Source organism: Cavia porcellus, unplaced genomic scaffold (genome assembly GCF_034190915.1).
Source record: "Cavia porcellus strain 051 isolate PalLab524CR breed Dunkin Hartley unplaced genomic scaffold, mCavPor4.1 scaffold_16, whole genome shotgun sequence".
Taxonomy (NCBI): Eukaryota; Metazoa; Chordata; class Mammalia; order Rodentia; family Caviidae; genus Cavia; species Cavia porcellus.
Window position 1 is genome coordinate 59,022,815 of NW_026947499.1, and position 11,814 is coordinate 59,034,628.

The following is an 11,814-nucleotide window of genomic DNA, read 5'->3' on the forward strand; positions in this document are numbered from 1 at the left end:
TGTATCAAAGCTATCTATACTAAAGCCTATAGCTTAAGATCTCTGCCTCATGTCTGCTACTCCACTTTCCTGCTATAATTTGTGCACCTTACTCCCTCTTTCCACTGTCTGCCCCATTCATTGAGGCCTCTCTGCTACTATTGCTGGAATGCTGGTATCTTTTCCTCTCTTTCTCTGGAATGTCCTTCAGCACTCTCTGTAGGGTTGGGTTGGTGATCATGATCTCCCACAGTTCCACCTTGTCTTGGAAGCATCTTATTTCTCCATTAATTTTGAGAGAGAGTTTTGATGGGTATATGAGTCTTGGTTGCATATTATTTTCTTTCAAGACTTGGAATATTTCTCCCCATTCCCTTCTTGATTTAAGAATTTGTGTTGATAAGTCTGATGTTATTTTGATAATTTTCCCGTTGTAGGTAATCTGCTTTTTTTCTCTGGCTGCTTTTAATATTCTATTCTTTTGGTGGATTTCTGGAATCATGATTATTATATGTCTGGGCGTAGATCTATTTTGGTTGTAGGTAGCATTCTGTATGCCTCTTTTATCTGGATATCATTTCTTTTTGCTATACATGGGAAATTTTGCTTTAATGTATCTGTGAATATTCTTTGTATTTCATTTTTGGTTGCTCCTGCTTCCTCACTCACATTCTTTATTCTTAAGTTATGTATCCTTTTGTCATCTTCTAGCCTTTGAATTGTTTCTTTCTGGTCCCTTGTTATTTTTAAGAGGTCTTTTCTTTCATGATCATATATGATAAATCTCTCTTCAAATTTCAAAAGGCTGACTTTAGTTTCTGTCAAGGCATTTGCCAGTGTTCAATGGAGTTTTTTGTTTCCTGATAATCTCTTTGGATCTGTTTCATGTATTCTAAGTTATGTTTAAATTCTTCTTCAGAAATTTCTCTTTCTTTTCTGATTTCCTCAGTTCTTCCATCTGTGTTTTCTTGGATGGGGCTTGTCATTTCTTTAATTAATCTCTTTATACCTTGCCTCACTTGGATCAGGAGTATTGCTTTAAATTCATCTATGAGGTCATGGAAGTATTTTTTTTTATTTTGGCTGATGCCGTGTCCAGTATTGGATATTTACTGTGCTTGTTCTCTTCAGTGTTTACTTCTCCTGGGCTTATTTTCTCATGTTGGGCAGCTGGAGATTTTTTTTATTTCTATCTCTTGTCATGTTTCTGTTTTTTTTCAGACTGGAGTGTTCTGGGGGTCTCTGGCCCTCTCTGTGTTGCTTAGGGCCTTTCAGAATTGTGTTGACTTGAGTTTTTGCTGTCCTCCCCAATTTGCTATTATCTGGGGTAGGCAGGGATGCAGGGATGGTGCAGGCTAGCCTCCAGCCTCTGTGCCAGTCAATCTGCAAATTAGGCTATCCTTTGTGGATGTCACAGAATCGTGACTATTTTGTATCTGCTTATTGGGTCCCAATCAGAGGCTTGGTTCAGCCCCAGCAGATCCTGCCAGTTCTCTCTGTGCCAGAAGCAGCTGGCTAATGTCACTGTGGCATAGGGCTCTGCCCAAATCCCAGCTGTCCTCTTCCAGACCTCTCTGTGTCAGGAGCAACTATCTAATGTTACCACGGCTGCAGGTCTGCCCAATTCCAAGATGACCTCCACTAGTTCTCTCCATGTCACTGATGCCGATACAGGGCTGGGCTCTGCCCACTTTCAAGATGTCCTCCACCGGACCTCTCTATATCAGGGGCGACTGTCTGATGTCACTGAGCCATGGGCTCTGCCCAACTCCAAGATGTCTTCCACCAGACTCTCTGTGTTATTGATGTCGCTGTGGTGGCGGGCTCTGCCCAATTCCAAGATGTCTTCCAGCCAGCCAGCCATAGCAGCCATGGGACCCAGTCTCCAGTACTCACCAGGACTCAGTGCAGGTCTTCCTCTTGAGTCTACTGCACACTACACCACTTGCCTTCACTGCATTCCCAACACAGTGCAGAATGGTCAGAAAACTGCACGGTGCTGGCTTTGGAACTCTGGAGCTTCTCACAATCTCCTCCGGCGCAGCCAGGCAGCCCTGGTTGCTTCGTGGGGTCCCGGGTCTCAATTTCCAGCAGTCATCAAAAGCCAATAAAGCTTTTCCTCTTGGATCCATTGGTTAGTGTGCTGCATTAAAAATGTGGGATTTGCAGACTCTCGTTATCAGCCATCACAGTCTCAGCACGACCTTAAATCCTCCAGCCATGATGTCTTGGTTAATAAGAATCGTTATCCACTCGTCTGGCCCTCTCCATGTTGTCATATTCTAGCTTCTAATATGATTTCTCTGGAGAGACTCTCTGCCCACTCCCCTAGCAAGCCGCCATTTTTGAAACTCCCAATCAAGTCATCCAGAGCTAAAGATTCTACACTCCCAGAAAATTTTGCAAAAAAAAAAAAACAAAAAAAAAAAAAACAAAAAAAAGTTGAAGTCTTTTGAAACAAAAGATGAAAAGTTATGTCATCAGGAAATCTAGATTATACAAATGTTAACAGAAGTCCTCTAGGGCGGGGGACACAGCTCAGTGGTACAGCACTTATCTGGCAATCTCAAGGACCTGAGTTCAAGTACTGGTCCAACACGAAGAAGGCAGCCACCACAGCGAGACTGGAAGTGTTCTAAAATATCTTTTAAAACCCTCAATACTAATCCTTCAATCCAATGGAAAGCATCCAACAGAATCTGTTGCCATATCAAATTTCCTTTTTTTAAATCTCTTATTGTTCCTCCTGCCAATTTCCCCTTTATTGATTTATATTCCTCTTTCACCCATCCCTCAATTTCTTCCCTTCACTTCTCTTGCCACATTGTAGAAAAACACCTAATAATAGTTGACTCGAGGCTGGAAAGAGTATAGGTTAAGAGTGGAAGTGTAAAGGCAAGATCTACCACAAATAAGTGATGTAGGATCAGATCTACTGATGCTATGATAACCAAAAGTAATTCTTCCCTCAAAACACAAGGACAGAGTCCAAATCCTTTCAGTGAAATGGATGAATACTATCTCTGGACAAACAAAGTGAAAAACACATCACAGGATGGCAGCACATTAATAAGAAACCTTCGTATCAGTTACAAATTCTCTATATCCTACTAGAATTTAATACTTAGTTCCAAAAAGGTGAAAAGTGAGTGGACTTAAAACAACCAACAGTATATGTGCATAAATAATCATAGGAAAACAATTCAAAAAAGGCACCCAAATTCTCTTAACTCTCCCAAGGCAGATCCAACAGTCATGAAAGAGGACAGGACTCAAAAATTTATGAAATTATCACATTAAAATGATCAATGTGGATTTGGAGGAAACAAATAGTTGGAAGAGTTGACCAAAGTGGTTGAAAAAATAATGATGAATTCATCAAAGACAGAATTTCATTGAAAAGTATCAGATATAAATCCCAGAAAATAAAAGCGGAACAAAATTTATAAATTGCAGAAAATATCAGTGTGAAAATAGCATCAAAAACTGAGGACAAAATAGTAAATTATGATGAAGTACCCAGATGTTATAGTCAGGGGTTGTGCAGAGAACAATTAGAATCAGGACATGGAGTTCATAATATTATTTTTATAATGGTCACCAGGAGTTAACACAAGAAAATGCAGGAAATCTATCCGCAACACCAAAGACATAGAATATTAGTAAGGGCCCAAATCCCACAGCAATGTCCCACATGAGTCGAGATGAAAACCCAGAGCTCATGGCAATGCCTCCCACGAGTCCAACTGGAGTTCCAGAGCCCACAAGAGGGACTCGAATTAGTCTCTTTTATGGATCCATGCCGGGAAGGCCCAAAGGTCATCGGTGGAAGCCAGAAAGTCCATGCCAGCGGGGTGAAGGTGCTGTGCTGATGGGATGAGGATTCTACACTGGAGCCAAGAAGTCACACTCACAACAAAGACCAGGACTGTCCTGAAACGTACCACAGCCATCCTCAGCGACATGGAGGCCCCGAGCTCCTCCAATGACAAGCATAGTCACGTACTTGCCAGGAAGCCAGCATGACAAGTTCATCCTGGAGACCAAGTTGCACATCTTCATCTCTGGAGCCAGGAAGCAATGCTTGATGTGAGGATCAAACTTCTCCAGAAGAACCAACAGGTCAAACAGCAACTCATAGGAGACCCCACAATGCCTCAGCACAATAATGCCCTAACACCTCAACAAACCCCTTCTCCTTCTCCATCTATTTATGCTGGCAACTTTCCTTGGGTGGAGCTTCTTTGCTCAGTGTCATGCTGATGTAATCCAGCTGGCGTTAAGTTGACCACCAGTTCTTAATCCATCACACCAGAGAAATCTGAAAAAAATGCAAAATCCAGAAAATGTTAGCCAATAGGCACTAGAGCACAATAAGAAGACCAACTTAAGCTAACTGGAGTTAGCAAAATATCAGAAGGTAACATGTATGCAATAACTAATTTGTTTGCAAAAATCATAACAAAATGTGAGAAGAGTTCAACATGAAAATAAGCACAGTTTCAAGAACATCAAGCATTATGAAAAAAGAATACAATCAAGACACATCATAAGTAAATGCTAGATGTCCAATAAAAATAAGTAAAGAAATAATTTTAATCAGAGAAATACAGAAAGTCATATATAAAGATAACCTTATTGACACTGCAGGAGATTCAACACAAACCTGAAAGATTAGAAAACCTTGAAGTGAAGTATTTTAAGACTGAGAAGTAAACAACTTCCAACCCAGATTAACACATCTGGCAAAATATTTATTCAAAATAGAGAAATAAGGATATTGCATGAAAAAGAATAACTGAAGAAATTTGTGAACACTATACCTGAATGTCAGAAAATATTAGAAATACCCTAAACAGAAACAATGAATACAACAAATCTAAAATTCTAGATGGTATGAAAATACCAAGCAAGACACATGGGTATAGAACAACCAAAAAGATAATAGGAAAGCAATACAGTCATCAGAGAAAGAACAGAATGATAGGAAATAATCCACACCTCAATAATATCCTTCAGTATTAATGACCTCAACACTCAAAGGTAACAGATTGACAGACAGGATCAAAAAAGAACTTAGTCTGCTACATTCCAGAAACTGATCAATGTAAAAAAATTATTGATAAACTGAAAGTAAAACAATGGAAAATGATATTTCATGTACTAAGACCCCAAAACAAGTGAGGATAGCAAATTTAATCCTACACAAAGTGAATTTCAAGCTAGTCCTGACCAGAAGACACAAAGGTCAACACATACTACTTGTGAGAATGATGCAACATGAAGAGATAACACTTATGAATATATATGCACCAAATATTGGAGTATATATCTTCATAAAACAAATACTGCTGGACAAATATTAACACAATCATAGTTGGTGATCTCAACACCCCATTTTCACAGATATAAATTAACTAGAGAAAAAATTAATAAAGAAATATCAGAGCTAAACTTCACTCTTGAACATAAGGACTTAATAGAGATCTATAGAGTGTTTTACCTTACTACAATAAAGTACACATTATTCTCTGCAGCACAGGGAATATTCTGAAAAGCAGATCACATACTAATCCTCAAAGCCTGATTAAATAAACATAAAATAATCAAAATCATCCCATACTTAATATCAGACCATCATACAATGAAAATAAAAATCAACCACAGAAGAAATTTCAGAAAATTTAGGACTTGAAAACTTAATAACATACTCCTGAACATCCAATTGGTCACAGGAGGAATCAAAGAAAAAAGTTAGACAATTTCTGGAAGGAAATGAAGATCTCAATATAATACACCTAATTATATTGGGCACAATGAAAGCTGTCCTAAAGGGAAATTCATTGCAATTAATGTTCATATTAAGTAACCAGAGTGAGTCTAAATTAATAACTTAGTTAGAGAAAAATGATGGCTTGCTAGGGGGCTGGATGAAGAGTCTCTGCAGAGAAATCAGATCAGGTGCTAGAATATGACAACATGGAGAGGGCCAGACGAATGGATAATGATTCTTATTAACCAAGGTGGTAACCAAAGGAAAAATAAAACTAAGAAGAGGAAGGAAAAGCGCAGGTGGTGAGCTGAAGATGTGCTCACTGAGATCTGTTCTGTGCTGTACTAGGTGCACCCAGATAATCTAAGGTCACGCTGAGACCCTGGCTGCCGATAATGGGAGTCAGCAAATCCCAGGCCCTTAATGGGAGGACACGACACAGTGAGCAGAGGATCCAAGGGGAAGAGCTATATTGGCTCTTGGCAACTGCTGGAAATTGGGACCTGGGGCCTGCGAAGCAGCCAGAGCCACCTGGCCACTCCCAGAGGAGATTGCAAGAAGCTCCTGGGCTCTGAAACCAGACACCGCTCAGTTGTCTGACTGATCTGCGCTGGGCTGGGAACTCAGTGAAGACACACAGCACAGTGTCCAGAGGACCCAAGAGGAAGATCTGCATTGATTCTTGTTGAGTACTAGGGACTGGGTCCCATGGCTGCTGTCGCTGGCTGGAGGACATCTTGGAATTGGGCAGAGCCTGGCACCATGGTGACATCAATTAGCTGCCCCTGGTGCAGAGAGAAATTGCGGGGTCAGCTGGGGTCTAGCTACGCCTCTAATTGGGACCCAATAAGCAGATACAAAATTGTTGTGTCTCTGTGACATCCACAAGGTACAGCCTAACTAGTGGATTGACTGACACAGAGGCTCGAGGCTAGCCTGTACCGTCCCCACATCCCTGAGTGTACCTCACATAACAGCAAATTGGGGAGGGCAACAAAAATTCCAGGCAGCATGCTTCGGAAAGACCCTAAGCAATATGGAGAGGGCCAGAGACCCCCAGGACGCACCAGTCTGAAAAAAGCTAGAAACATGACAAGAGATAGAAATTAAAAAATCTCCAGCTGCTGAATCTGGGAAAATAAGCCCAGGAGAAGTAAATACAGATGAGAACCAGTGCAGTAACCATCCAATACTAGTCACAGCATCAGCGGATATAAAGAAATACCATCATGACCTCATAGACGAATTTAAAACTTTACTTCTGATCCAAGTGAGGCAAGATATAAAAAGATTAATTAAAGAAATGATAAGCCTCTCCCAAGAGAACACAGATGGAAGAACAGAAGAAATCAAAGAAGAAAGAGAAACCTCTGATTAAGAATTTAAACATAAACTAGAATACATGAAACATATCCAAAGAGCTTACCAGGAAACTAAAAACTCCATTGAAAGCTGGAAAAATGCCTTGACAGAAACTAAAGTTAGCCTTTTGAAACTTGAAGAGAGATTTATCATATATGATCATGAAAGAAAAGACCTCTTAAAAATAACAAGGAACCAGAAAGAAAAAATTCAAAGGCTAGAAGATGACAAAAGGATACATAACTTAAGAATAAAGCACATGAGTGAGGAAGCAGGAGTAACCCAAAATGAAATACCAAGGATATTCAAAGATATATTAAAGGAAAACATCCCAAGCATAGGAAAAAGAAATGATATCCAGATAAATGAAGCATACAGAACTCCAGCCACCTACAACCAAAACAGATCACACCCAGACATATAATAGTCAAGATTCCAGAAATCCACCAAAGTAACAGAATATTAAAGCAGTCAAGGAAAAGCAGCAGATTACCTACAATGGAAAAATCATCAAAATAACAAGACTTATCAACACAAACTCTTAAATTGAGAAGGGCCTAGGGGGAAATAGTCCAAGCCTTTAAAGAAAATAATTTGCAACTAAGACTGATGTACCTAGAAAAACTCTATCTCAAAATTAATGGATAAATAAGATGCTTCCAAGACAAGAAGGAACTGTGGGAGTTCATGGCCACCAACCCAACCCTACAGAGAGTGCTGAAGGACATTCCAGAGAGAGAGAGGAAGGGATACCAGGATTCCAGCAACAGTGGCAGAGAGGCCTCAATGCATGGGGCATACAGTGGAATGAGGGAGTAAGGTGGACAAATTATAGCAGTAAAGTGGAATAGCAGACATGAGGCAGAGATGGTAAGCCATAATCTTTAATATAGATAGCCTTGAATACACTAAAAAAAAAAAAAAAAACAGGCAGAGTAGATCAGGAGGCAGGCTCCATCGAGATGCTCTGAATGGGAAATACACTCAACCCGAAGGAAGCTTAATAAACTGAAAGTCACAGATGAGAAAGTAAAGCTAAATGCGACAGGAAACCAGAGAGAAATAGGGACAACACATCCAGCAGCCACAGATAGATTAGAAAGCTATGACACTTTTGGGCAGTGTAGATCTACCCAGCTGGAAGGAAGGAAAACCCTATGACTTTAGTGAGTAAAGGAGTACAGCTCAAGATCAAGCTCAGGGGTAAAAAGGTTGAGCAACACTCAGGTAGACAATGGGCTGGCCCCCTAATCTAAAGACTGAAGGGGTTAGTGAGACCCAAAACATACAAAGCATCCTGAGAATGGGAAAGGTGAAAATAGCCTAAAAAAGGAAGGTAGAGGTCATTGTTAACAGTGTATCAGGATTTAAAAGTCACCATAGTCTTATCGCTATGTTTGGTTTGATTTTATTTTGTTCCGGTCTGTCCCTTCATATCAGATTTGAGGGCACAGACATCTAACCCAAAAATAACAGGTTATACCATGGTAACTATCCTTAATTTCCTATTAACTTAAACTGAAACCCTGTATTACTTACATTGTCTTACTTAGACTGATCTTATTTGAATCTGGTTTGTTAAACTGTGGTTTTGCGTTGGCTGATTTTATTTGAATTTGGTATGCTTGATAGTATCAAGTCTAAAAGTAGAGGCAACTACTCTGAAGATCACAAGATGTAAAAGATATCCATACCAGTTTTGATTATTAACTGCTCTCAAGTCCTACAATGTTTTCAAAGCTGTGTTTTTATAAAAATAGCTATGCAATACTCTGCTTAATTGTATTAAGCCTGATGATGTGGATTATTGAAAATAACAAGAGAAAGTATAGTAACTATGGTAGATCACCTAATATTGTGATCTTATGTGTCTTTTTTCATTGCGTGTTTTTCTAGGAATTTGTTTTGCTGCCTTGTTATGATTTGTTTTTCCCTATAACACAGAAAGGATAGATATACATGTAGAAATTCACACATGAGAAGATTTTTTAAATCCCACTATTTATGGGAACAGATTATATAATGCAAGATGTAATGAATAGATACTCTGAAGAAGAAGAGACACTAAGAAACCCAGTGCTAACTCTATAACATTATGATATAAAGTCTAGCAATACTGTTATTCACTGTTCAGAGTGATATTAGTCTAGTCTCTTAAGTTCAATTTCAGCATACATAAAGATAAGGACAGTTACTACGAAGAGAATGAGAGACATTATGGCAGTCATTATTGACTTCCCCAATGTCAGTTCTTGAAGATCTAAAAAGCCTTCATCCTCCTGTAATGATTTGATAAGTTCTATAATATGCAGTATATATTCAACGTGTGTGAAGATGGGGACAACTATTTGGAAGAAAACTAGAAACAATGAGATAAACAGTGAAGATCTCCAGTAGACTTGCTTTGAAATCTGTATTTCTTTAAATTGTTTCTTTATGAGCTGTTTTGTTTTGTTTTGATATGTTTAATCTTACTCTCTTTAAGATAAAAAACAAGTGTGTAGAACTGATAACCATATTATTGTTTTTGTTGAATCATTAAGCAGAACTGTTCACAGTGTCACTATTTGAATGTCACATTATATGCTTTAATTTTGTAACCTGAACAACTAGTTCTAAGATGACAATATGCACCTTATCAAATAGTGATTTCTTACTGTTTATTTTTCTGTAATTCTGTATTATTTCTACCCTTTTCCTCCATTTTTTGTTTCTTTCTCTTTAAATAATAATAATAAAACATATTAATAACTTCAAGAAGAAACTCGATAGTTGAGGAACAATAATTCAAACCCAAAATTTAAAAGAAAATTGAAAGATTAGAACTGAAATTAATGAAATTGGGAATAAAATTCAATACAAAGATTCAATATATCAAAAAGTTGAGTCACTGAAAGAAAAAACAAAGTATCCATAGCTAAATTTACCAAAGGAAAGAGATAAAAGGCACACATCAGTGCAAATAGAAATGAAGTAGGTGAAATCATTAAAGCCAGCACTAAAATATGGATGACAGTAACTACTATGAAAAATTCTGTTACAACAAATTAGAAAATCCTGAAGAAAGTATCAGATCCCTAGACTCATATAAATTACCAACATAACCTAAGAAGACTCAAAAATTTTGAATAACCCAGTAGCAAACAATGAATAAAAAGCCTACCAAGCAAAAAAGTTCATCATCCAATGGAGTCACTGTTATAGTCCCAATAACTCTTCAAATTTCTTTCAATGAACTTAAGGATGGAATGTTTCCAAACTCATTTCTGGAAGTCAGAATCACTCTGATACCAAGTCAAAGACTCAGCCAGAAAAGAAAACTACAGGCAGCTCTTCTTAATAAACATAGATACAAAATCTCAACAAGATATTATCAAATACAGTGCAGCATATCACCAAAAAATATACATCATGATCAAACAGGTTTTATCCCAGGGTTGCAAAGACATTTCAACATCGATAAATTAATAAATGTAATATACCATATAAACAAAAGGAAGAACAAAAACCACATAATCAAATCAACAGATGAAGAAAAGCTTTTTGAAAAAAATCCAATCCTACTTCGTATTTTAAAAAAAACTAAAATAAATAGAAAGGCCAATTTGGAAAAGCTATTTATGAAAAACCAATGGTCAACATCATACTAAATCATGAAAATCTTAAAATATTCCCTTTAAAATCAGGAACAAGACAAAGATGCTCATTCTATTCAATTACTACAAGAAATATTAGCCAGAATAACCAGGCAAGAGAAATAAAAAGAGATATATATTAGAAAGAAGTCAAACTGTCATTGTTTTTGAATGACTTGACACTCTACATAGAAGACCCAAAGAATTCCACAAATACTCTCAGACTTAATAAACCATTTCAGCAACATAAGGGGACACAGAATCAACACATAAAAATCAAAAGCATTCATTTACAATAATTAACCTAATGAGCAAAAAGTTAAGAAAACAATACCATACATGGAGCATCAAGAAAAAAAAAAAGGTAAATACTTGGAAATTAGCCTAAGCAAGGAAGTGAAATATTTCTACAGCGAAACCTACACTAGTCTGAAAAAGAATATTGAAGGAGACATTGGAAAACAGGTCTCCCAGGGTTATGGACAGGAAAAACCAATATAGTCAAAATGACTTTACTCTCAAAACTGATACATAGACTCAATGCAATCACAATCAAAATAATATTCCTTACAGAAATAGAGAAAAAAAATCCTAAAAGTCAAATGGAGGCAGAAAAGACACAGAACAGTCAAAGCCATCTTAAGCAACAAGAACGCAGCAGGAGTCATCATAATAATTAGATTCAACTTATACTACAAAGCAACAGTAATAAAGAGAAAACCAGGCATGGTGTTGGCACACAAAAGACACATTGATCAATGGAATAGAATAGAGGATACAGAAACATTCCCAGACTATTCAACTATTTGATCTTTGACAAAGGGGCAAAAGACATACATTGTAGCAAAGATAGCCTGTTCAACAGAAGTGCTAGAAAACTGACTATTTTCAGACCACTGAAGTTGGATTCATATTGCTTACCATGACTAAACAGTGAAGAGAATGAGTAAAAATCTTTGTCAGCTATTCCTCCTACTAATATCTTAAATTTATAAAAACTCAAAATGTTAGATCATTCAAAATGAATTACCCTATTAAGAAATGGGCAAGTACAATGAAAAGATA